The sequence below is a fragment of the Haliotis rubra genome, unplaced genomic scaffold, assembly GCF_003918875.1.
Source record: "Haliotis rubra isolate DU_JTF1 unplaced genomic scaffold, ASM391887v1 Scf256, whole genome shotgun sequence".
Lineage (NCBI taxonomy): Eukaryota > Metazoa > Mollusca > Gastropoda > Lepetellida > Haliotidae > Haliotis > Haliotis rubra.
The window spans coordinates 524,733-549,464 of record NW_025766625.1 but is presented as its reverse complement, the minus strand read 5'-3'; the positions used below and the strand labels follow the sequence as shown (position 1 = coordinate 549,464).

General features: G+C 40.3%; 1 protein-coding gene across 1 annotated transcript in view; it reads left to right on the top strand.

The window, feature by feature from the left end:
* Nucleotides 1-514: 514 nt before the first annotated feature.
* The window catches only part of LOC124279747, a 189,625-nt gene continuing 165,407 nt past the window's right edge, over nucleotides 515-24,732 (top strand). Inside the window, exon 1 of the mRNA XM_046715613.1 lies at nucleotides 515-797. The gene's annotated coding sequence lies outside the window, so the exon portion shown is untranslated. The remainder of the gene's footprint in view (nucleotides 798-24,732) is intronic.

Sequence of the window (24,732 nt, the reverse complement as noted above, 5' to 3'; positions counted from 1 at the left end):
TTTTCAATACAATTTACAACAATTAAGCTTGTATGCTGAGTGTGCGCGCGCGAAGGCACACACGCACGCACACGCACGCACGCGCACACACATCTCCCCGACACATACCCGTTTCATCCGCGCTTGGTTTAGTATCTATATCGAGTCGCTTTTCAAGAAAATTCGCCAAAAGTTAAAATATAAATGAACCCTGTCTTCGGTATAAGTTTTCTGTTGTCAATCTGGATACAAAGAATAAAACAGTGGGGCACAGATTGCGCAGGATATACCAACAAATTGTTTGAAAAACAATGTCACACCCATTTTAGTTTATACGCATCGATTTTACATGCTTTACGGTACTATCGTCATACCGTTAACGGGAGTATACCTTTAATCCACGGTCCCCGCGTGCATGGGATTCCCGCTACTCCAATAAGCCCCGCCCCTTTTCTCGCGGTCCACGCGGGACCGCCGTTACAGTGTTTACGTCACGCCACATTTGGCGGTGTGTACTACGAACAACTCTCATGAATGGCCCAGAGAGTCGACGGCCAATCTACCTGAGCGTTCGTGTGACATCTACCTGAAAACGATGGATTTTTCACCTGTTGAATAGTGGCAGTGTTTCAATATGCTTGGTTTTTGTGGATTTACTTCAAATTTGGATACCATCGGACTGTGTGTTTCGACGAGTGGCCAGGCGGGGCCTCGACCCCTCGTATAGCGAAGAATGGTGTCTTGCACTGTCATTCTCATTTTTACCTTAGCCGCTTTTTTAGGACGAGTGGCATTAGGATACAGGGGATACAACGGAGGTAGGGCGAATTTCTTCCTTTTTTATTTGATCACAAAACAGTTACGAGATATTCAAACACTCAGGTGTTTTATCTACGGACGCAGCGACAGACATTCTCTTTGAAGTTTATGACCAGTGACATCGTATATTGGACGGGTCAGACCGAAGGGCCCGTTGAAGCGTTATACACAAGCAGGCGAGTAACTTGCTATTTCACGAGTTCATAGCCCCGCAAATCTTCCCTGCCACGGGCAGTAGATTGTTATGAAAAACAAAACAGACCGTAAAAACAGATGATTTAGTTAGGGTGCGTCCGTCTTTGTTGAGGACTCTGTACCGTGCTAACGGGGGGACATTTTCCCCATTGTCCCTCGTCTTTGGGGGAACAGTGGGGTATTATGACCCCAACAAGTCCCTATCAATTCTTTGATCACGCTTTGTCAAGGGGAAAGAATTTGGGGGAGGAAGGGCACTCTGAGACCAGATGATTTGATAAAACACCCAGGGGGATCCTCGAGGAACTGGACCCCAAATTTGAGAATTTATGACCTGATACTAGTGAAATATAATTATTGTTGGAAATTTGAGAAAATGGTTTATGAACCTCCTGTCAAGTAAAACTGTTATTTTATCACAAAGTGAACTGGTGTAAACGTTCCAGGGTTGTCTGATCTCTACCAATGTTTAAAACACCACTGTACATTTATTTGATTTAAAGTGATCATAAAAGTTGACATTTATTTTACAAAAGGAGCATCTAATTTAATTCAACACTATTAATTGTTTCTCAAACATGTATATAATAATAACAAACCTAAAAACTCAGTAGTTATGTCTTATACACTGTCCATACATTGTCTCCAAACATTGTATCTCCATACTGTGTTGGATAATAATAACAAACCTAAAAACTCAGTAGTTATGTCTTATACACTGTCCATACATTGTCTCCAAACATTGTATCTCCATACTGTGTTGGACTTTCCAAAGTGAGATGTCTATTAAAGTCATAAAGGTTTGTTTTATCCATATTAGTAATACCTATGTGTGTTTATGTAGTTGTTAACAGTGTTTTATATGAAGGCCTTAAAATGAATGCTCTCCACTGATGCAGAAGCTAAATATTTTCCCTAAGGATCATGTCAAATCATAGTTAATGAAAGTAACAATGTCCACAGTGAAACTGAAATTAGCCTGTTTCAATCAATGCCAAATATACATCTGTGTGTGGTAAACACATGTTTTTACTGTGAGTTATCTTGAGTAGGTAGTATTTGACTAGAGAGTTTGGCAGCTTACAACAATGTTGCCACTGTTTAATACTGTTACATGTTTGATGATAGCTCACAGTTACATGTGTTATATATTGTCATACATTCATGTACTAAATCATATATGTTATATTCTTACTGATATGTATCTGATATGGTATCCCAGTTTCAGTAATGATACCGTTGATCACATGCTAGATATCCCAGTAGCTTGTATCAGTGACCTTACACAGGGAATTAAGAGGAAATACTGTGTTCATTTAACTGTGACTGTAGAGAGAATGATCAAGGTCCATGGCGAGTGAGTGTGGTTTTAAGCCACTTTTAGAAGTATTCCAACAATATCACGGTGGGAACACCAAATAATGTCTTCACACATTGTACCCATGCACACAGGGGAATGCCTTAACCACTTGAATACCATACAGCCCTTTCAGGATGTTAATTAGTTGTGGGGAGAATAAGTCTTTGGTGTTATGCTGATCAGTGTTTTGCTAAACCAGTGGCTGACAGCATGAGCACCTGTTCATGACAGGGTAATATATGTGATGTCACACATAGTCAGCAGGTGGCAGAGTGGGAGGGGGGATAGGAGAGCATCACTCTAATCACAGCTTCTTCTTCAGATCTTTGAGGTTATGATCAAATGAGGAAGTGGGTTAGGACTTTATGTCTTTCATAATCTGTAAAGTAGTGTCATACAGACTCTGAAACAAATATATCCAAGAAAGCCCATGCAAGTTTAGAATATGTGGCAATTCTAGATTTCCACAGTTTCAGGGTGTCTGAAAATGTAGAAAGCTTCAGGGCTCCTTTTCATTATATATAGTTTTTTTCTTATTATGAACTGTTTTTGTGTGTAAAATATGTTCATTTCAGAGACTAGTTGTTAGTCTATCTGAAAAGCAACTTTGTGAAATGTGATTGGTTACAATATTTCTATGTATTGTCATGATAATGAATGAGTAAACATTCAGTGAGACCTTTGAACAAGGACCCGGGCTACATAATCTGTAAAATTACACGAATCCACCCTACATCTGAATTAGTAAAGGAACTATTTCCAAATTCAAGAAACAAAACACTGCAAATCTGACCCCCTGCTCTCATATAGTGTTGATTCTCATCAGCTTCGACTGATAACATGTGATGGATGTGACGATACAACTCCGGGCGGTCTGTGGAAAAAGACAAATAAATTCCGGTACATTCCAGTCATTCCCAGTTCTCACAGTGGCCAGTGGTCATTATAGCACCAGTCCTAACTTCATCGTCATGTGCTGGCCCCACGACCCCGCTCTGTTTGCTTTCCTGGCTGCGTACACACGGCAAGCAGACATGTTTTCCTCTCCGCTTATCAAACCTGTGGTTGAGCCACGACCCTCTTTGATAGCTGGGGATTACCTGGGCCAGTCCCTGGGAGGAATGTGGTCAGTTGTAAATAAAGGTGGACTATGCAGAATTAACGTCATATGGGTGAAAAGTTTGCCTAATCTATTGACCAGCTATGGTCAGAGATAATCTTGTTACCTTGTCAACATCACCCATTGCTGTTGTTTGGTGTAAGATTCTGGGCCACAGCATTGTGCTACTGCCTGACATCAGACATGGAGATTCTGGGGGAAATTAGGAGGAGGTTGTGATGTAGGGTTGAAACAGTGGCCAATGGAAACTGTTTGTTACTTGCCCTCTCCAGTAAAATAGAAAATGTCACAATGTGATAAGCAAATACATGATTTTACTACTTGTAAATATATATGTGGGAGATACAGAGTGTTGGGGATACAGAGGGATGCAATCCTTTCCCCACCCCTTCCCCCTTTACACGAACACACATACAAGATGATGACGTAGCTTCTGTCCTGAGATGAAACATTTGATGTCAGAAGATTTGATTCATGTTTTTCAGATAAGTTGATAGAAAAAGATAAAATATGTTGAAGAATGTTTTTTTCCAGAATGTGACATTTTCCTTGCTATCAACAGATTCTTGCCATGTTGTCAAAGTATGATGTACAGTGCCGTAATGATTCTAAGTCATAGACTCAAGCTCCCCAACTCCATAGTTCAACATATTCAGGAGGCAGCACTTCTCCTTCATCAGCAGGCAGTTAATGATTCTGGGCCTAGATTTTCGAAGCTCTCTTAGCACTAAGGTAGTCGTAAGTGCCATACATTAACATTAACTTACGACTATCTTAGCTCTAAGAGAGCTTCGAAAATCTTATCCCCGCTTGTTACAAATATAGATTACAGGGTTTACCTGCCATAAAAAATAGGGGTCCAGAAGATCCAATTACTAATTTCAAGGGTCCTCGGCCCTGTTTCACAAAGCTATCGTAGCGCTACGACTGTCGTAAGTCTATGTTACAGTATAGGAGTTATGACAGTCATAGCGCTACGATAGCTTTGTGAAACGGGGCCCTTTTCTCTACTTAAGTTTCATACAATAGAGCAGGTAAGCCGTTGAGATTGCACACAAAATATACAAGTGAGTACGGTACTGGGCCCCGTTTCACAAAGCTATCATAGCTCTACGCCTGTCATAAGTCTATGTTACAGTATAGAGTCATGACAGTCATAGCGCCACGATAGCTTTGTGAAACGGGGCCCTGGGCATCTATAAGTTGAAATAGTGTTAAAATTTCACTGAAAAGACAATGGGCAAACTTTCTAAATTATTGCCGTTTGTAAACACTCTCATAGTGAAACAAAACTCACCATTTCAAACATGGATTAGTAGTATATTCATGTTACCACACTTAAATTCCAAGACGACATTTGAACATCTAACAAGCACCCATGACTGATCCATTTTTATCTGAGCATCCTAAAAGGAAGAGATGTGATATTTATCTTTTTAACATGCTAATGAAATATTTGTAAAGGTGGAATGTTAGACTCGTGTAAACAAAGTGGAATGTTTACTCTTTCATACCCACCCACCCTTGAAACTTTTTTTTCGTGCATGGGCGCTGAATATGTCAAATACATTAAGTCTCCACATAAACTAAGGAGAGTTGGAAACTGGATACATTCTACGTGGAGACAATCAGGTAGTATATAAATGTGTTTATCACACAGCTGATCAATGCTGATAAGTCCTAGATGAACAAGGCCATTAGACCCAAGAATCTGATTCTGTTTATCAGATTAAGCCAGGTATGAACATATGTCTGTTTATCTGTATATCAGAATGTTGATTTCCCCCAGATAAGCGCACGCTGCTAGTTGGGTCTTTTGCTCCCTGATCCTGTATCTGGCGGTGTTAATGGAGAGGACTATTTAATCTACATGCTCGGTGCACACATGGTGTTAATGATGCAGAACGGTATTGTTCGCTGATGTGGAGAATCGCCTCAAACAGTCCCCTTTAATTTAACCCAGAGTCGCCATGCTTCATTTCCAACCTTTTACACACATGCTTTCATCTCCGTGTTTAGAAAATAATACATTTGTTTGGCACAAGTTAAATTGCTGTTTTAATGACAGATGTCTCTATTTTTCATGGACTTGCATTAAATGTTTAATAAGCTGTTGATTGGACAGTTACATTTGGCTGAAACTAAAACAATATTCTTTTGGACATTCTAAGCCCTTTGTTACGCGAGTCACGTGATTGAAGTTAGATGTTGTTGTCAGACAATTATTGTTCTGTTTGGAGATGGTTTAGTTGTGTCTTTCATTTCTACGCAAATTTCAAGACAGGCTTTCAGGAAATGTTGACAGTGTTGTGTAAACTTGTAATGACCATTACATGAAATTTGAATATATAAAACATCAGCGCCAAAGATTAGTCTTGACTGTCCTCAAAAACTGATAAAATTTTAACTACAGGGCAAAACAGATGTGGATTTATGTACATAGCACCCTCTAGTCACACAATTTGTCTAATAAATATACCAGAAGATCTGGGTTAGAATTGATCTTCAGTAACACATGCTTGTCGAGTATAGAGGTGATATCTAACGGCATCGGTGATCGGGTGGTCTTCAGGCTAACTAACGCATCGAGGCCTGACTTGGATAACACATGTCATCGTATCCCAATTCTGTAATCGATGCTCATGTCGTTGATCACTGGATTGTCTGGTCCAGACTCGATTATTTACAGACCATATAGCTGGAATTTTTCTGAGTGTGGTGTAAAACTAAACTCACTCATTCTAAATACCATTCAAAGATTTCTGTGTATAAAGTATGAATAGGAGAAACTGCTTAATGAAAATATGCTTGAATAAACAGATATAGTATTATCACGTGCAACTCAGTCAAACATTTGGACAGCTATTCAGTTACATCAATAAATCACATACTTATAAATCTCACAACTGTGTTTAGTTTCAACAGGCGCTCTCCAATTATTGATACCCACCCTGACACAATAACACTCACACGTTAAAGTACAAACATGTAGTGTATTTTCAATTACAATTTTACAAACCCATATATCAGACCTGTGTTGGTACAAACTTTATCAGTGGGTTACAAATCTGAAGATGATTTTCTACACGAGAATGTGTTCTTTGTGAGGTTGTATGAGATGTGTGTTGAGGGGGGTTATAAAGTGGTGAGTAGTCCTTTTAAACATGCACCATTTGTCACGGTGATATATCAACACCAAGATTGAAATATGGGAGTCAGAATAGGCCCCTTTACATGCAGGTTGACATGATGGCAGTCGAATGATTTCCTCTAACACTGTCGGACTGTTCTGTCTGCCCCTCAGATTTTCATGCCAACCAGCCAATTAATCTCATCTTCATGTCCCCGTGAGGGGCAACACAATGCCCCATGTGAAAAAGGACCTGGTACCAATTTTACCAATAGAAAAATTGTCTTGTTCCGATGGGCGTAGTGGTGTTTGTGGTATTGCTGTTACTAAACATGGAAGCATTGACACAGAGGCGTGAAATACTGACATTCAGACTCCCAGATCATACAGCGTTACAGGTGAGAAACGCAACAATATGTAATTGATGTCTTGTGAAATATAGCCAAACCATGACAGACAAACATTTCCTACAACTGATTGGGGAGGTGTCATCGTCACTAAGATTAAAGTTTGAAGTCTGTTTGAGTGAGAAAAAACATTTTGTGGATTTATATCAGGAGTCCAGGGCCCCATTTCACAAAGCTCTCGTAGCGCTATGACTATCGTAAGTCAATGTTACAGTATGGGAAGTACGAATGCTGCGAGAAAAGTTATGAGATCTTAGGCTTACGAGAGCTTTGTGAACAGGGCCCTGGTTTGCACTTGCCAAGGGTTACTATGAATTTGACTGACATGTAGTCTGTGAATGTACATAGTTTTGATAGAAGCAAATAATTCTGTCACCCTGATCCTAGAGAATAAAGTCAAAATGAATGCACGACATAAAAGGTTTGGCAAGTTTAGGTTGCCTTAGCTTTGAAATTAAGCTTTGTTCTGTTTGGATTTTATGCATTTAAGTATAAATGTATTTATAAATTATATGCTTTTATTCCTGGTGGTAGTGAATGGTAATTTAGTCTGCTTCCCAATGATTGGGCAAGTTCAGATTGCCTCAGCTCAAGCTCTCTGAAATTAGGCAATAATGGGAATTTTCCCGAGCTCTTCCTGGATTGTTTTTATTTATGTTTTCTTAGATATATATGTTTAAGTAGGGAACTTTATTTCTGCAATTAAAGATCTATTAAACCACACACCCCAACATTCTGACTTGATGACTTTCACTGAACCACAGGATGACTATATTGCGAGATAACTGGCGTGGTTGACAGTAAATGAAGCGAGTGATTGAACATAATGGTGGTGTGTAATGTTGAGACAGAGACATGTGCTGGGTGTTAATAGCCTGGGGCTCTGTACTTCTACTGTCTGTGTTAGCTTATCAGATCAAGTGGGTACTCTATATAGACTGGGGCCATTCACTGAACTTTATTGCCTAATTTGAATCAGTTACAGGTATTCTTTTTATTAGTTTTGTCAGTAGTGAATTATATGGTCTGAGGCAAGGTTTCAGCATGCACACTGGTTCCACATTAACAAGGGAAAGTATATACCCAGTTTTTGATGGTTGTAGAAATTGACTGACTGACTGACTGAGTTTGGTTTTATGCCGCTTTTAGCAATATTCCAGCAACATCACAGCGGGGGACACCAGAAATGGGCTTCACACAATGTACCCATGTGGGGATTCGAACCCGGGTCTTTGGCGTGACGAGCCAGCGCTTTAACCACTAGGCTACCCCAAGCCCCTGTAGAAAATGAAAAAGACACAAGTAGTTAATCAGTGATAATGCATTACATCACGTGTATGCGTGGAATAAAATGGCTGTTTGTTTACGGCCCAGATGTTTTCAGCATTTCAGTGACTCAGTGACAGAGGTGTTGTAAATTGTGGTATTGTGGTTTTGCTAAATCCAGTTTTCAAGTGTGTACTCTTTTTTGCTTGACAGCTTGTCATGTTTCCACTGAAGTATCCTAAATCTTTATTGAAACTGGGGGTGGGGTAGCCTAGTGGTTAAAGCGTTCGCTCGGCATGCTGAAGGCTCAGGTTTGATTCACCCCATGGGTGCCATTTCTGGTGTCCCCTGCTGGAAGAATGCTAATAGCCGCGTAAACCATTCTCACTCAGTTTAATGAAATTGGATGAATAAGGTCATTGTTTAAGGAAGTGCCCTGGTATGCATAAGATTATTGAACATTTGGGTTAGATCAGACACTAGAACAGCCAGGTAGCCTTAACAGCAGTCATTTGGGTTAGATCAGACACTGAAACAGCCAGGTAGCCATAATGGGTCATATCAGACACTAGAACAGCCCGGGTTCGATTCCCCACATGGGCACAATGTGTGAAGCCCATTTCTGGTGTCCCCGTCGTGATATTGCTGGAATATTGCTAAAAGCGGCGTAAAACCTAACTCACTCACTCACTCACTCACTAGAACAGCCAGATAGCCATAATAGGTCATATCAGACACTAGAACAGCCAGATAGCCATAACAGTCAATCGGTTTAGATCACACACTAGGACAGCCAGGTAGCCATACCAGGTAGCCATAACAGCACTTCAGTGCCTGTTGTCTTTTGGATGAGATCAGACACTAGAACAGCCACTTCAGTGATCGTAGTCATTTTGGATGAGATCAGACACTAGAACCTGCCATTCAACAGTGGCTACAGTGGTTGTTTCCAAAAGCAGTGATTCATCACGCCAAGGACCCACCTGGTGACACACCCACATGCCAGTGTAAATGTCCTTGAGGTATTGCTAAGCTGGAGTCTGACATCCTGGCATCTGATGGTCAGGGTGAAATCCGATCTATTTTCTACAACAGTCCACAGTTCCTTGCATAAACCATGACAGCATCGCAGATAGAGCTGAGTGTCCTTGTGGTGAGCCATGGCTCTTGCCCCAGTAGCCCCAAGAGATAGCCATCGTGGTCGGCCCCATGAATCTGTCTGTGTTCCATGAGCATACTCTCGCAAGATCTGGAGTTTCTCCCAGCCTTTGTCAGGGTGGATTTACTGAAGTAGGAAGGCGGGTAGCCAATACAGGAAGTCATGTGACTTCCCAGGGGCAGCTTGTATGTCCAGGAGATAGGATGTCGGAATATCTTTGGGCAGAAGATTAACACCAACGTCATTCAGTCTTTGTGAAAAGGAATTCACAGTGGTGGTAGTTGCCAGTTATAACAATGACGTAGGAGAATGTCTTCTTGAAACATCTACCTGACAATCTTACCTGTACTTAGCCCCTCCGGCCACCTGTTCTCAACAGCCCCTTCAGCAATGTTTTCTTCTCAATTATGTACACCTGTATTACTCAATGTTTTATAAGGATACATTGCACTGATACAAAACTCAACAACTGTTTTTTGTTTTGTTTTGAAGGATTGTTTTTTGTTTTTTTATGGTTGCATTTTTTTCATTAATGTATGCATGCATTGTTATTTCAGATTGTGGTTCTATGTTTATTTAAAAGTATGAAACTGAAAGTTACAAGGACACTAATCTGGTCACATTCCTTCCACACCTCAGCAAGCAGAATATCTTTATAAAGTATAGAGGAGAATACATCTTTCATTCTGTTGTTCAAGAATTGTTAGGTCGAAGTGTGACATGAAAATTAAAGAATTGTTGTATCATGCTTTGAAGATCTTGAGATCAGGGATTTCAGTGCATTTACAGTATCTGCATGTTGACAACTTTTCAACGCATGATAACGCATACTATTTGTACATTAGCCTTGCTCTAAGTCTCTATTGAATTAAGTCCATGCATATATAATAATTCTATACTTATAGAATAGACAAGTCTAGAAATCAGATATCAGTCTTGTACAGGGACAAGTTGTTCTTATTATTATCCCCCTCAACGCGTTTTGCGGGGGGTATTAAAATGGACTCCGTCCGTGCGTGCGTGCGTCCGTCCGCACATTTGTCTTTTCCGGAGCAGAACTCTAAAACTGTTCAATATTTCTTCACCAAACTTGGCACATAGATAGATCTGGTGGTGTACTGGTGCCTTTTGGTAGTTTTGGATTTCTGAATAAAATATTTTTGGCGTTTCCATGGCAACAAGTTCGACTTAGAATGAAATTAGTGATAGTGCTCTTTTCCGGAGCAGAACTCTAAAACCGTTCACTATTTCTTCACCAAACTTGGCACATAGATAGATCTGGTGGTGTACTGGTGCCTTTTGGTAGTTTTGGAATTCTGAATAAAATATTTTTGGCGTTTCCATGGCAACAAGTTTCGACTTAAACAGAAATTGGTGGTAGTACACTTTTCCAGAGCTGAACTCTAAAACCGTTCACTATTTCTTCACCAAACTTGGCACATAGATAGATCTGGTGGTGTACTGGTGCCTTTTGGTAGTTTTGGATTTCTGAATAAAATATTTTTGGCATTTCCATGGCAACAAGTTTGACAGACTGAAATTGGTGATAGTGCTCCTTTCTGGAGCAGAACTTTAAAAATCTTTCAATACTCTCCTTCCACTTTTCTATATACACACTTAAATATTTGACATAATCATAACTCGTAGACATAATCATGAAGAGTATTTTGCCATTGCGGGGGATATTGATGACTTTGTCTTCTTGTTAAAATAATCTAGAAGTTGTGATTTAAACTAGTATTCATTGCCTTAAAGACATGTAAAGATCCAGCTGGTTTTGTCAGAAATGGGAGACACAATACATAATGTCATGAACTGGCTTTTTTTTTTCTTACAAAACTGGAACAAAATGAATTTGGTAATTATGTTCTTGAACCAGATGATTTGAAAAAACATTTGTTTCTAATGAATAAACAAACAGAAATGATGTAGCCACACTTTGTTTGAATAGATTAATTAACAGTGAAAAGGTCCCTTAAACTGGTGTTCTTATAGGATTATACAAAACCAGCATTCACCACCACCTTTCTCTGTACACAGAAACCTTTCCCTTTTCATCAACTCCACACAGTGTGTTTCATACAGATCTCTCACAATATGTACACAGTAGTCTGGTCGTCAGCTCCACACAGGGTGGAGAGTTTCATTAACCTCTGCCCCTGCCTATTTTTCATGGTATTGTCCCACAGAAAGGGACACCTGTGCCCTACACACAGCCACCCCTTGTATTGTTGCAGAACCTTGTGATACCCAATCTCAGCCCTTCCTCATCAGCCCATGGGAGTATATAGGGTTGCGGTTTTCCCTTGGTCGGTTGACAGTAATGGGGGCCTTCTTCCACCAGCTATTGTTATGCAACCGTTGTGGCCTCTGCCTAGTTTAGCATGGCATAGTGAGTAAATATTGTATAAAGCTGATATCAAATTAGATTAGAAAGGTGGCACGATCGCTGATTGAAGGTGTGAACTGTGCATAGAAAGTTAAAAATGGAGGATTAAGATGTGTTGATGGTTTTGTCTTGAGTTACTTGGTTTCAGCACATCTTTGTGTTGGAGAAGCCCCACAAACTTCTACAGTTTACCGTACGCTCTCCTAAATGTTGCAGCAGCTATTTACAATGACAGTGATTTGTTTTCTTTTTATATTACATTAAGCTGCATGGATTGTTTTTGTAATCAGTTTGGCTGTTTGGTTTCAACACGTCTTCCAAGAAGTATCACTGGTGTTTTACAAGTTACTGTACACTCTCTTCAGTGTTGCAAGCAGTACTTTACAATGACAGTGATTTGCTTTCTTGTATGAGAATGAGCTATGTGGATGTTTTCTGGCTTGGGTTTAAAACGTTATTTTCAACACGTCTTCAGTGACTGATTTGGTTTCTTACATGAGAAGCAGCTCTGTGGATGTTTAAGGCTTGGGTTTTACTGTTAGGTTTTAACACGTCTTCAGAGAAGTTTCGACAATATTTTACAAGTTACTGTACACTCTCTTCAGTGTTGCAAGCAGTACTTTACAATGACAGTGATTTTCTTTCTTGTATGAGCCTAAGCAATGTGGATGTTTTTATGGCTAGAGCTTAAACGTTAGATTCAACACGTCTTCAGAGAAGTCTCATGAATCTTTTATAGGTTAATGTACATTCTCCTAAATGTTGCAAACAGTACTTGACAATGAGTTGTTTTCTTACATAACATTAAACTGTATGGATGGGAGACTTCCAGACCCTAGAGAACAGGTAACAAACTAATCTAAGTCAAGTCTAGAATGCCTCAGGTTTGAATTTCAGTATTGTTCTGGGCTCCATCAAGATTTTATGTTCATTTTGTAGATATATAGTTATAGATAATACTAAACGTTAGTCTTTATGGATGGTTTCTGCCTTGAGCAGGTTGAGTGACTTATGTTACAGCACATCTTCTGAGACATTTCACAAATGTTTTACAACTTACTGTACACTCATGTTGCAAACAGGTATTTAGAATGAGTTATTTTCTGAAAATATCAGCAATCTATTGGGAAGCCAAGTAGTATGGGTGTTTAATAGTCCCCCCTGAAGACCTGGGTTTGACTCTATGAAGTTCAATGTATGACAGCCATTGTTGATATCAGATTCCATGATAATTCTAGACGACTGCTCATGACCAAGTGAACAACACTGTGGAAAACTGGCACCATCAGTTAAGAATTCTGTTAAATTCAATGAAAAAGGTTTATATGTTTCTTTTGTAGAAATTTAGTTCATGAAACTTTTTAGTATCAAACACGGAGAATAATTTTGACTAATTTTGATCCTATTGGCCCCAGGTCAAAAGGTTACATCTACACGATATGGCAACCATCTTGAATAGATTTGAAGGAAATATGACCTTGTGGACGAATGGCATTTATTTGTGTAATGGCTGGATTCAGTGGAGAACTGGCTTTGGTAAACAATGCAGTCATTACAGTTATGGACTGAAGCTGGTAAGGAAACATCAGTCAGGACCAGCAGGCGAGGAACAGGTGCCCCAAGAGGTGGGGAGGGACAGCATGTTTGGGGTGGTGGGGAGTCTGTAGTTATGGGTGAACTTTGTACGAGTTAGGGAGGTTTTCAAGATGAGGAGAGACAAAGACTTTGATATAAAGCTGATTTTAGAGGCAAGGAGGAGGAGGATGGTGAATGTTACATTGAGGGATGGGCTGTGGGGTAGCCCTGTGGTTTAAGTGCTCACTTGTCACACCACAGATTCAATTCCACACAGGTGTACACTGTGTGAAGCCTATTTCTGGTGTCCCCTGCCATGATATTGCTAGAATATTGCTAAAAGCGGCATAAAACTAAAACAAACTCACTCACTCATGTTGAAGGGATGGATGGGTAGGGTAGATATGGTGTGAAGAGACGAGGGTTGGAGATAGTGGGTTTCAAGATGACAGGGAGTAGGGAAAAACTTTCATTGGGAGGGGCTGGGTGATTGAGGGGTAAAGAAATGAAAAGTAGATGTTAGCTATGGGTGCAGAGCTGGTAGAGAGAAGGGAGTTTAAGTGGTGGGATGAACCTGGGTGATATCTGGGGGATGGAGACTGAGGGGTGAGGAGATAGAAGATAGGGGGCCGTGATGGTTGGTGAGAAGCTTACAGGGAGGGAGGGGAGTTATGGTATTCCTTCCCTCCAGGAAAAGTATGAGATATGATAGTATGTTGTACAGACCCATGAGTGGAACAAATATATTCAAGAAAGCCCATGCAAGTCTGGAATATGTGGCAAGTCTAGATTTCCACAGTTTCAGGAAGAAAGTCTCTGGGCTCCATTTCATTATTATTTATGATTATTTTCTTATGAATTTTCTTTTCATTTATGATTATTTTTTTATGAACACTTTTTTCTGTAAAATATGTTCATTTCAGAGACTAGATGTTAGTCTGGAGATCTGACTGTGGGTGTCTGTCCACTGACCACGGGGTGACCTGTACACAAGGACAGTCATGTGGGAAGGGAGGGGATACAGATATACCAGCATATGTTCAACACAGGGTGGTAGCTAGGTGTGAAGTGGGGCCTTGTACAGGTCTCCACTTGACTGACCACAAGGTGACCGGAGACATTAGTGGAGACATTATCACAGCTCTTTAACATATGGGAGTCGGCCAGAATTGCCTTCAAGTAGGCACATGAAGGCAGCTGTTAATGATTTATGTGGTTTGCCTGCTGTAGGAGTATTTCAGTGCCAGTGAATATGAGATAAATTCATGGCTAAGTTAGAATTTTGGATGAATTTGGACAGATATTGCACAGGAATTTGGAGAGATATTTGTATATATTCATAAGGAATTTAGATAATTAGTGTCCTTATTTGGTCATTTTGTGAGAGAACCAAAATATGTTCATGACTCATGCCAACTGCTATTTTTCGTGGAGCTAGTTCATCAGTGGGGATGGATTGGCACCAACTGTCTGCCTTTCATATTTCATTTATGAATTATCTTTGTGGATGATGAGTTTAATTAGTTCAGAATTTGTCAAATGGTTGTCACAAAGTGATTGATGGTTTGAAAGTCAGATATTTAAAAATGCCTGTCAGTTAAAATCATTCACTGAGTCTGACCTTCTTTCTCAGAGTGATCAAGTGCTTGCTGGGAAAGTCACTTGGTCTCTATTAGCATTTTGACCACCATTGTTGTATCATTGGAGTGCCACAATCACTTCAATTACCTTAATTTAGGATGACATGCCACAATTGCTGTGCTATGATCATTTTGACAACATAGTTTAACCAGAGGCCATATAATAGATTATTAATATGGTCTCTGGTTTAACCTAGACTGTTTTAGTGTTTTAATAACTTTGATCACTACAGTTGTTATGCAGACTTGTCACAGTTGTGGTACTAAAATCACTATGATCACAAAAGTCTAACTTGGACCTGCCACAGGTTTAGTGATATGATTACTTTGATCATTCTAATTTAACCTAAACCTGGCACTGTTTTAGTGCTACAATCACTTTGATTGGTATGGTTGAACATTGACTCTGCACTGTTTTAGTGCACCAATCACTTTGATCACTATGGTTTAACATGGACTTAAGCCACTGTTTTAGTGCTACAATCACTTTGATCACTATGGTTTAACATGGACTTGCCACTGTGTTAGTGCTACAATCACTTTGATCGGTATAGTTTAATATGGACTTGCCACTGTTTTAGTGCTACAATCACTTATTGATCACTATGGTTGAACATTGACTCTCTACTGTTTTAGTGCTACAATCTCTTTGATCTCTATGGTTTAACATGGACTTGCCACTGTTTTAGTGCAACAATCACTTTGATCACTAAGGTTTAACATGGACTCTGCACTGTTTTAGTGCAACAATCACTTTGATCACTAAGGTTTAACATTGACTCTGCACTGTTTTAGTGCAACAATCACTTTGATCACTATGGTTTAACATGGACTTGCCATGGTGTTAGTGCTACAATCACTTTGATCACTATGGTTTAACATGGACTTGCCACTGTTTTAGTGTAACAATTAATTTGATCAATATGGTTTAACATGGACTTGCCACTGTTTTAGTGCTACAATCACTTTGATCACTATGGTTTAACATGGACTCTGCACTGTTTTAGTGCAACAATCACTTTGATCACTATGGTTGAACATTGACTCTGCACTGTTTTAATGCTACAATCACTTTGATCGGTATGGATTAACATGGACTTGCCATGGTTTTAGTACAACAATCATTTTGATCGGTATAGTTTAACATGGACTTGCCATGGTTTTAGTACAACAATCACTTTGATCACTATGGTTTAACATGGACTTGCCATGGTTTTAGTATAACAATCATTTTGATCGCTATGGTTTAACATGGACTTGCCATGGTTTTAGTATAACAATCATTTTGATCACTATGGTTTAACATGGACTTGCCATGGTTTTAGTACAACAATCATTTTGATCGCTATGGTTGAACATGGACTTGCCATCGTTTTAGTACAACAATCATTTTGATCGCTATGGTTTAACATCTCCACTGTTTTAAAGGTATAATCACTACAATCATCACAACTGTTGTACAAACTTGCCACTGTTTTAGTGCTACAATCACTTTGAACCTTCAACACTACAAACACTTTGTGGAGGCGATCAGTCGATATTACGGGTCTTTGTTGCTGACCTGTGTTAGAATTGATCTTCAGTAACCCTGGTGCTTTCGCAAGAGGCGACTAACGGGATCGGGTAGTCAGGCTCGCTGGCTTGGTTGACACATGTCATTGGTTCCCAATTGTGCAGATCGATGCTCATGCTGTTGATCACTGGATTGTCTGGTCCAGACTGGATTATTTACAGACAGCCGCCATATAGCTGGAATATTGCTAAGTGCGGCGTAAAACTAAACTCACTCACTCACTCTTGGTTGCTACAGGGACTGCTACTAACGGAGACATTTCAATGTCCAACATGCCATGGCTCAGCACGTGGATACACATCAAAAGTCTATTTATCTGTTGCCATTAAATAGATGATTACCTGCTGGAATTTTCTCTTATTACTAAACCCTCCCATCAGACCTACTTTTCTGCCATTTGAATAAATACCTGTAGATGAAACATTACTTAGATTACCAAGGCAAGACATTTTCATTAATTGATTTCTGGATTCCACCAAGCATATCAAATTGGAAAAAGTGGAAAAAATATCTGTGAAAAGCCTTTTGATTTCTTTACAAGAAAATCTGGCATGCAATGTTAGTGTGAATAACTGCAAGATAATAGGCATGGCTGCAAGACAATATCTCTAATTGCAAGACAATTGGTATAACTGTAGGTTTTTATGTATAATTGTATGTCAGTTGGTATAACAACAAGTAGATAGGTCTAATTGCAAGTCAGTTGGTGTAACTGGTCTGATAGGTAAATGCACCAAAACGATAGGTATAACTGCAAGACAATTGGTATAACTGTAGTTTATTTAGGTACAACTGCAAGACGGTGGGTATAACAGTAAGATAATTTGTACAACTGCAAGGTGTTAAAAACTGCAGCATGAATGTAGGTATAACTGCCAGACATTAGGTATAACTCAACAGGTATATCTGCAATATGGCAGATTGAACAGGTTTACCAAGAGAAAAAACACTTTGTGTGGGGACACAGAGCAACAGTATAGATCATTTTTTGAAAACATGAAATATAACCTGAAAGGCCTTTGCATAAGTTTTCACCTGTCCCAACCTTACACCCAGAACAGTAATATCTGTAAACCAGTGAATAAAGAAGGTGTGGCCTTATGTGGATGAGGAATTACTTACAGCCTGATGCTGGTCTTGGTGAAACAAATGAGGGGATTACCTGGCCAGGGCAAGGGCTTATCTTCACAGAGGTTACTGACGGTCAGGCTTCAGGTTAATCCCTCTGTGGAGGGGGAAATTAGGGGGATTACTACAGGTGAGTGCTGGATGAGAATGTGATTAATAAGGGCTTTAGTGAATCACATGCTGTGTATTCTGTGTGATGTGAGGGTCGCATGTATAGGTAGGAGGGAGGTTTGGTAAGGTGAGGGGGTCAAATATACAGGTATGATGAGGAAGGAGAAGACAGGTGTACAGGTATGAGGGAAACATGTACAGGTGTGATGAGGGAAACATGTACAGGTATGATGAGGAAAACTTGTACAGGTGTGGGGACACATGTACTGGTATGATGAGGGAGGGGAAGACAGGTGTACAGGTATGAGGGAAACATGTACAGGTGTGATGAGGAAGGGAAAGACAGGTGTGGGGACACATGTACAGGTATGATGAGGGAGGGGAAGACAGGTGTGGGGACACCTGTACAGGTATGATGAGGAAGGGGAAGACAGGTGTGGGGACACATGTACAGGTATGATGAGGGAGGGGAAGACAGGTGTGGGGACACATGTACAGGTGTGATGAGAGAGCGGAAGATAGGTGTGGGGACACATGTACAGGTATGATGAGGGAGGGGAAGACAGGTGTGGGGACACATGTACAGGTATGATGAGGGAGGGGAAGACAGGTGTGGGGACACATGTACAGGTGTGATGAGGAGAGGGAAGACAGGTGTGGGGACACATGTACAGGTATGATGATGGAGGGGAAGACAGGTGTGGGGACACATGTACAGGTATGATGATGGAGGGGAAGACAGGTGTGGGGACACATGTACAGGTATGATTAGGGAGGGGAAGACAGGTGTGGGGACACATGTACTGGTATGATTAGGAAGGGGAAGACAGGTGTGGGGACACATGTACAGGTGTGATGAGAGAGCGGAAGACAGGTGTGGGGACACATGTACAGGTATGATGAGGGAGGGGAAGACAGGTGTGGGGACACATGTACAGGTATGATGAGGGAGGGGAAGACAGGTGTGGGGACACATGTACAGGTGTGATGAGAGAGCGGAACACAGGTGTGGGGACACATGTACAGGTATGATGAGGGAGGAGAAGACAGGTGTGGGGACACATGTACAGGTATGATGAGGGAGGGGAAGACAGGTGTGGGGACACATGTACAGGTATGATGAGGGAGGGGAAGACAGGTGGGGACACATGTACAGGTGTGTGATGAGGGGGGAAGACAGGTGTGGGGACACATGTACAGGTATGATGAGGAAGGGAAGACAGGTGTGGGGACACATGTACAGGTATGATGATGGAGGGGAAGACAGGTGTGGGGACACATGTACAGGCATGATGAGGAAGGGGAAGACAGGTGTGGGGACACATGTACAGGTATGATGAGGGAGGGAAGACAGGTGTGGGGACACATGTACAGGTATGATGAGGGAGGATAAGACAGGAGGGAAAGTCAGGTTTCGGGACATATGTACAGGTTTAAGGAGGAAGGGGATGATTGGCATTGATTGGGTAAAGGTAAGATGAGGGAGGGGGAGAGAGTTGGGGGAGCATGATCAGGTAAGATGATGTACAGCCCTTTCAAATTAATGTTATTGGTTGAAGGTGCATGTAATGTTCCCCAACATCGCATCTTCCCCTAAAGAGCCAATGGCAGCATGAGCAATCTGCCCACATACCTGACCTGGTCGAACCATGACTACAGGGCTATCCACTAACCTGGACAGAACTAGAGCAGGATCTGAATGAAGACCGGCACAGAATGGAAATCCTTAATACATTCCATCCCTGACAAATACATGCCTTTAAGTCAAACTGACAGAAATTCTAAACCATTGTGCTTGTTATTGTGTCAGACATGGGGATTTTCTGCCCCTGTGAATCTTTTCTTGTTGGTAGGTCACTTTCTTCCACATCAATTATCTTATTGACCCCTGGGAGTGTGTTAGGAGCTATGAGTTGATGTAGTTCCTCTGAAGCAGAGGTTACACTGTCGTACCTCCTGGGCTCATCGGGGGAATTACGGTGTCCCGTGAAGCAGGCTGTAACGCTATCGTATCTCCTAGTTGGGTGTGATACTGTCGTACCACCCAGGGTTACAGGTTGCATTGTAACCACTCTCAGCTGTCACTCGTAATTGCAGATTGCAGTATCACCATAGTGTCCACCTCATTAGCCACGGAGAAGGGCGCCGATTTCCCTGGAGGATAAGGAGAGCTACCCCTCGCTTTACTGTCATTAAACTCATCAGTCTTTGGTGTAGGTTTATGTAATTGTTTAAGGTATTTGAAGACATTGTTACAGAGTAGAATGTGTGATTTTAGCTTTTGACTTGTGACCTGACCTCGACTTGTATGTAAGGAAGGATAACAATCTATGGATGAACAGCTTCTTTATTACAGTGTATGTGTGGTTTCAGTTGCATTGATTGATTTGTGGAATTATGTATACAGGTAAATGTTGGCGTTATATATTTACAGGTATATGTTGATGTTAAACAGGTATTTGTTGGTGTTATACATACAGGTATATGTTATACATATACTGGTATATATGTTACTATGGTTACAGAATATGTAGAGGTTTGTTAGGACATTTGAGAGATCATCAGTGATAAACCAACTTTCAACTAGTGACGAGACAAATCCTGAAAATGAAACTTATAATACCTACATTATCACTTATGCCCCGAGACAATTTATGAACGAATATGTGTTAATTGGTATAATAATAAAGATAAGTAAAAAAGATGTTTTGAATCAAGACCACCATGTTGTCACCAAGTCCCCACAAGCACACGAACAGCTTGACATATAATTAGCAGGATTAAATGCCATCTTGCCAGTAAAGAGCTGTGAGCAGGAGTGAAGGTCTGACATGTCCGACATGTCCGTGTTTACCAAGCTTCAACAAGGGTCATGAGAACAGTCACGAGTGGCTGTCATGGGAATCAAGTCATGTTATTAATCAGTTCAGGATGAGAGACATGTAATTAGGGTGAAATGTTTGATCTGGACATGGAAATGATTGAGATAGCAGAGCATTGAGAGGTATTGGTGAAAACCTGCTGTGAAGAGGGAACAGTGATGGTTGGTCAATATTTATGTTTTGTGATGATCAGATTCACGCATGTTTAACACTGACAGATGGTTGATTAGTTGTGTGGTGACAGTTCCAAAGAAGGGGAGACAACTATGGATAAGCATGTAAAGGCTGTAAATATGGTTTCAGCTAGGTATAAAGTACATGTCTTCATGTTAATTGTTTTTTTTCGCGAAGTTTAACTTGAAGTGTGTAAAACAGCTGAACTGGTACAAGAGTAATAGAGATACTGCCAATTTTGCCTCTATCTTCCAGTCGCATAGCAACCTTGTACTTCTTCCAAGTGAGATGTGCTGAGATGGTTTCAAATTTGAATGGAGTTTCACATCTGATGTAAAATGTTATGAAATTATATGTTGTTTCTGATTTGGAGGAATATTTTTTAACTTTTGTGTTAGATATCTAAAGAATTGTTCATAGTTCGTTTTACTACTTAAGTTCATGCAGTACAAAACCAGGAAAAATAAAGTGTTATAAATAACCTAGTGTCAGAACAGGATCGGGTGTCAGGCTCGTTGACTTGGTTGACACATGTCATTGTATCCCAATTGTGTAGATCGGAGCTCATGCTGTTGATCACAGGATTGTCTGGTCCAGGCTCAATTATTTACAGACCGCTGTCATATGGCTGGAATATTGCTGAGTGCGGCGTTAAACAACAAACCAACCAAATCTAACTGGCACATCACGTGAGAGAGAAGGGAGAAACACAAAAGTGTTTGTCATCGGCCTCAATACAAAGTACAAATGGAGGCGGAATGACAGTGAGCAGACGTTGTCAACCTTTGATTGGGAGTTGCAAGGTATTACGGATTATCTCCACCAGCTGAACCGATGTGAGACCAGAGGTTTGAATACAACACAAATTATCAAAGGAGAAGAAGCCTGAATTTTGAATGAGCTGAGGTCTTTATTACCTAAGATGAAAACTGAATCATATTTTCTTTCAAGTACCATCTCGATAAGTTGAAGAGGGTCGAGTCATGATTCTCCTGATGTTTGGCACACTATGTACAGAGGTCAGAGTTCAAGCAGTGTTCTGTCATAACAATCACTCCTAGCTACTTCTTGTATCACTAATTACAGGTGGTAGGGTTGCTTACTACGCTATCATAGAGGCGTTTGCTCGTCACACCTAAAGTGTTTGCTTCATGGAAAACACACGTTTAATTCAGCACTTGGGTACAATGGGTAAATCCCATTGACTGTGTTCCCTGTCTCAGTTTGCTTGAATATTTATAAAAATGATAGGAGTGAGTGAGTATGGTTTTACGCCACTTTCAGCAATATTCCAGCAATATCACAGCAGGGGACACCAGAAATGGGCTTCACACATTGTACCCATGTAGGGAATCAACCTCGGATCTTCGGCGTGACGAGCGAACGCTCTAACCACTAGGCTACCCCACCGCCCCTAAAATGATAGGAACTCTCACTGAGCTGGTTAGATTGTTTTGATGTTTAATGTCACGCTCAGCAATATATGGCAGTTCACTAAGGCATTAGCTTGAATCAAATATTAAACTAATCATAAGTATTCATTTTTAACAGACAATTGCTTTACAGTGATATTTTTTTAAAAAGGGTCAGTGTAAATGTTCTGTAGTGAGAGCTTTAGTCATCACACGTATTATTCTATGTATCCCATTATGTTTTGTCTCTGAGAATATCAAACAGTGTGTATCCTTCAGCTTTCATTGTCTGCAGTCATCTCTGAACCAATATTGGTAACGATTACCTTTAATTTACTTTTATAATATCATAAGGTCCGCAACGTCTAGACTGCAGACCTCCAATATTGTATCGTCAATCACGGTTTGTTGACATACTGGCAGTTTCACTGACGTTTAAACATTAATTATGTGAGTATGGTGAGACACCTTCGTCACACATGACTTGTTTGTTCTCTTCCACAATATTTCATATCAAAGGAGCAGAAAGATTAATGAATTACCAGTCACAAACATTATGGGGTAATTCCCAAAACTACTTGTAACTTGTAGATGACATTAACAGGTCTGTTTTCCTGAAAGCTACAAACTTTGAGTATTGTGTCATGGTCACCTGTTTGTTTGTTTGTTGACATTATTCCAGCTGTAGAAGATAATGTCTTGACCAGACAAACCAGGCATTGATATAATGAGTGATGTCCCTTTCTGTAGCAGTGCTGTGATAGGCTATTGACCTGTTACAGAACCTTTAAACAAACTTCATACATATTCATGGAGCAAACCATCCTCAGGCATATTTTGGTTCATGAATATGCATAAATTTCACTGAAAATCTTGCGAGTCACTGAGCTTGACCATACCATCCATTAAGTTAAGATCAGCATAAGTTGTTGGGGAACCAGTTCTAATGTAGTTTTGTCCTCTTTGATCTAAATGGTTAAAGATTGAGTCTCACACAGGTACTTTTTTATGAGGGTGAGGGTTTTTTGATGATAAGTTTCAAAATAAGTGAGTAAGTTTAGTTTTACACCGCTTTTAGCAATATTCCAGCAATATCATGGCAAAATGGGCTTCACACATTGTACCCATGTGGGGAATCAAACCCAGGCCTTCGGCGTGACGAGCGAATGCTTTAACCACTAGGCTACCCCACTGCCCCCACAAATTTTAAACTATAAATAAACTGACACTATGTATAGGTACCAAAGGAGCCCACTTTACAAAAACCCAGTACACGTTTTTTCATAATTGCTTTTGTTAAATTTTGCATAAATTACCTACATTTTAAACAGTCATGTAATTCATATTATGTTGAAAATACGAAGGTAAGTTCCATGTCTTGCAACTAGTAATGACGATGTCGTGATGTGACGCAAGTGAAACAAGCTTCAGACACTGTCTCATCGTGTAAATTCTTCGCCTCGTCCGTGGCGGCCAAATCAGTACAGGGCTTTCATTTTCCAAGCGGACATTTCTGTTTTCCGCTTTCTTTCACTAAATGCATCACATGCAGTGAAAACAAGGATTTAAAAAAATACCAGTGTCCCAGATATTATAATTTTGCCTCAGGTATTATGAAAAAGAATAATGATAAACTGGTTGTCATGAAATATGGCGTCTTGAGACACGTAATCAACAAATTCATGGGCACCTCACCATCTTTCCATTTCGTCGTACTAGCTTGCTTAAAACTGCTGATTGTTTTGGGGATGCCCCAAGGGATCAAGATCATCATCATCATCATCATCATCATCATCATCATCATCATCATCATCATCATCGTTCTACTACTCCACAATTTCTCTGCTAAATATCATGCTCAAAGATTTCGGATACAAAAGGAATATTACAGCAGTTTTTTACTTTCTTACTTATTGTTTGTTTTTTTCAAACTAGGCCTTGTCAATGGAACCCTTGCCAACTGTGTTGCATCAAACCAATTTACAGACATGGTTAGGTTGTGTCAGGGAATCGGTTAACTAAGTAGCAGATTCCCAGGAAAGCAATGACATCAGCCTCTCTGAGTGATCTAACAGGAAGGTTAACCTGTTGTCTCAGGGCGTAACTCCTGGATGTCTGTGATCAAAGACAGGCCACGCAATGACAGATCAACTGTTTGGATACATGTCAGCTACAACAGTGGTTGTGTAACACTGTGCAACGAAGTGTATCTGATTGTAAACAAAGTGTAACAGGCAGTAACAAGTGGATTTGACTGTAACAGAGTGTAACTGAAAGTACAAAGTGGGTGGAAGTGTTTGAAGATATCCTTTGTTGTGGTTTCAGGAGCTGGTCAGATCTGATAGATTGCAAGGTTGATGGAAATATGATATAAATGCTAATATTGCATACTCAGTGGGGGAAAGTATGTGAT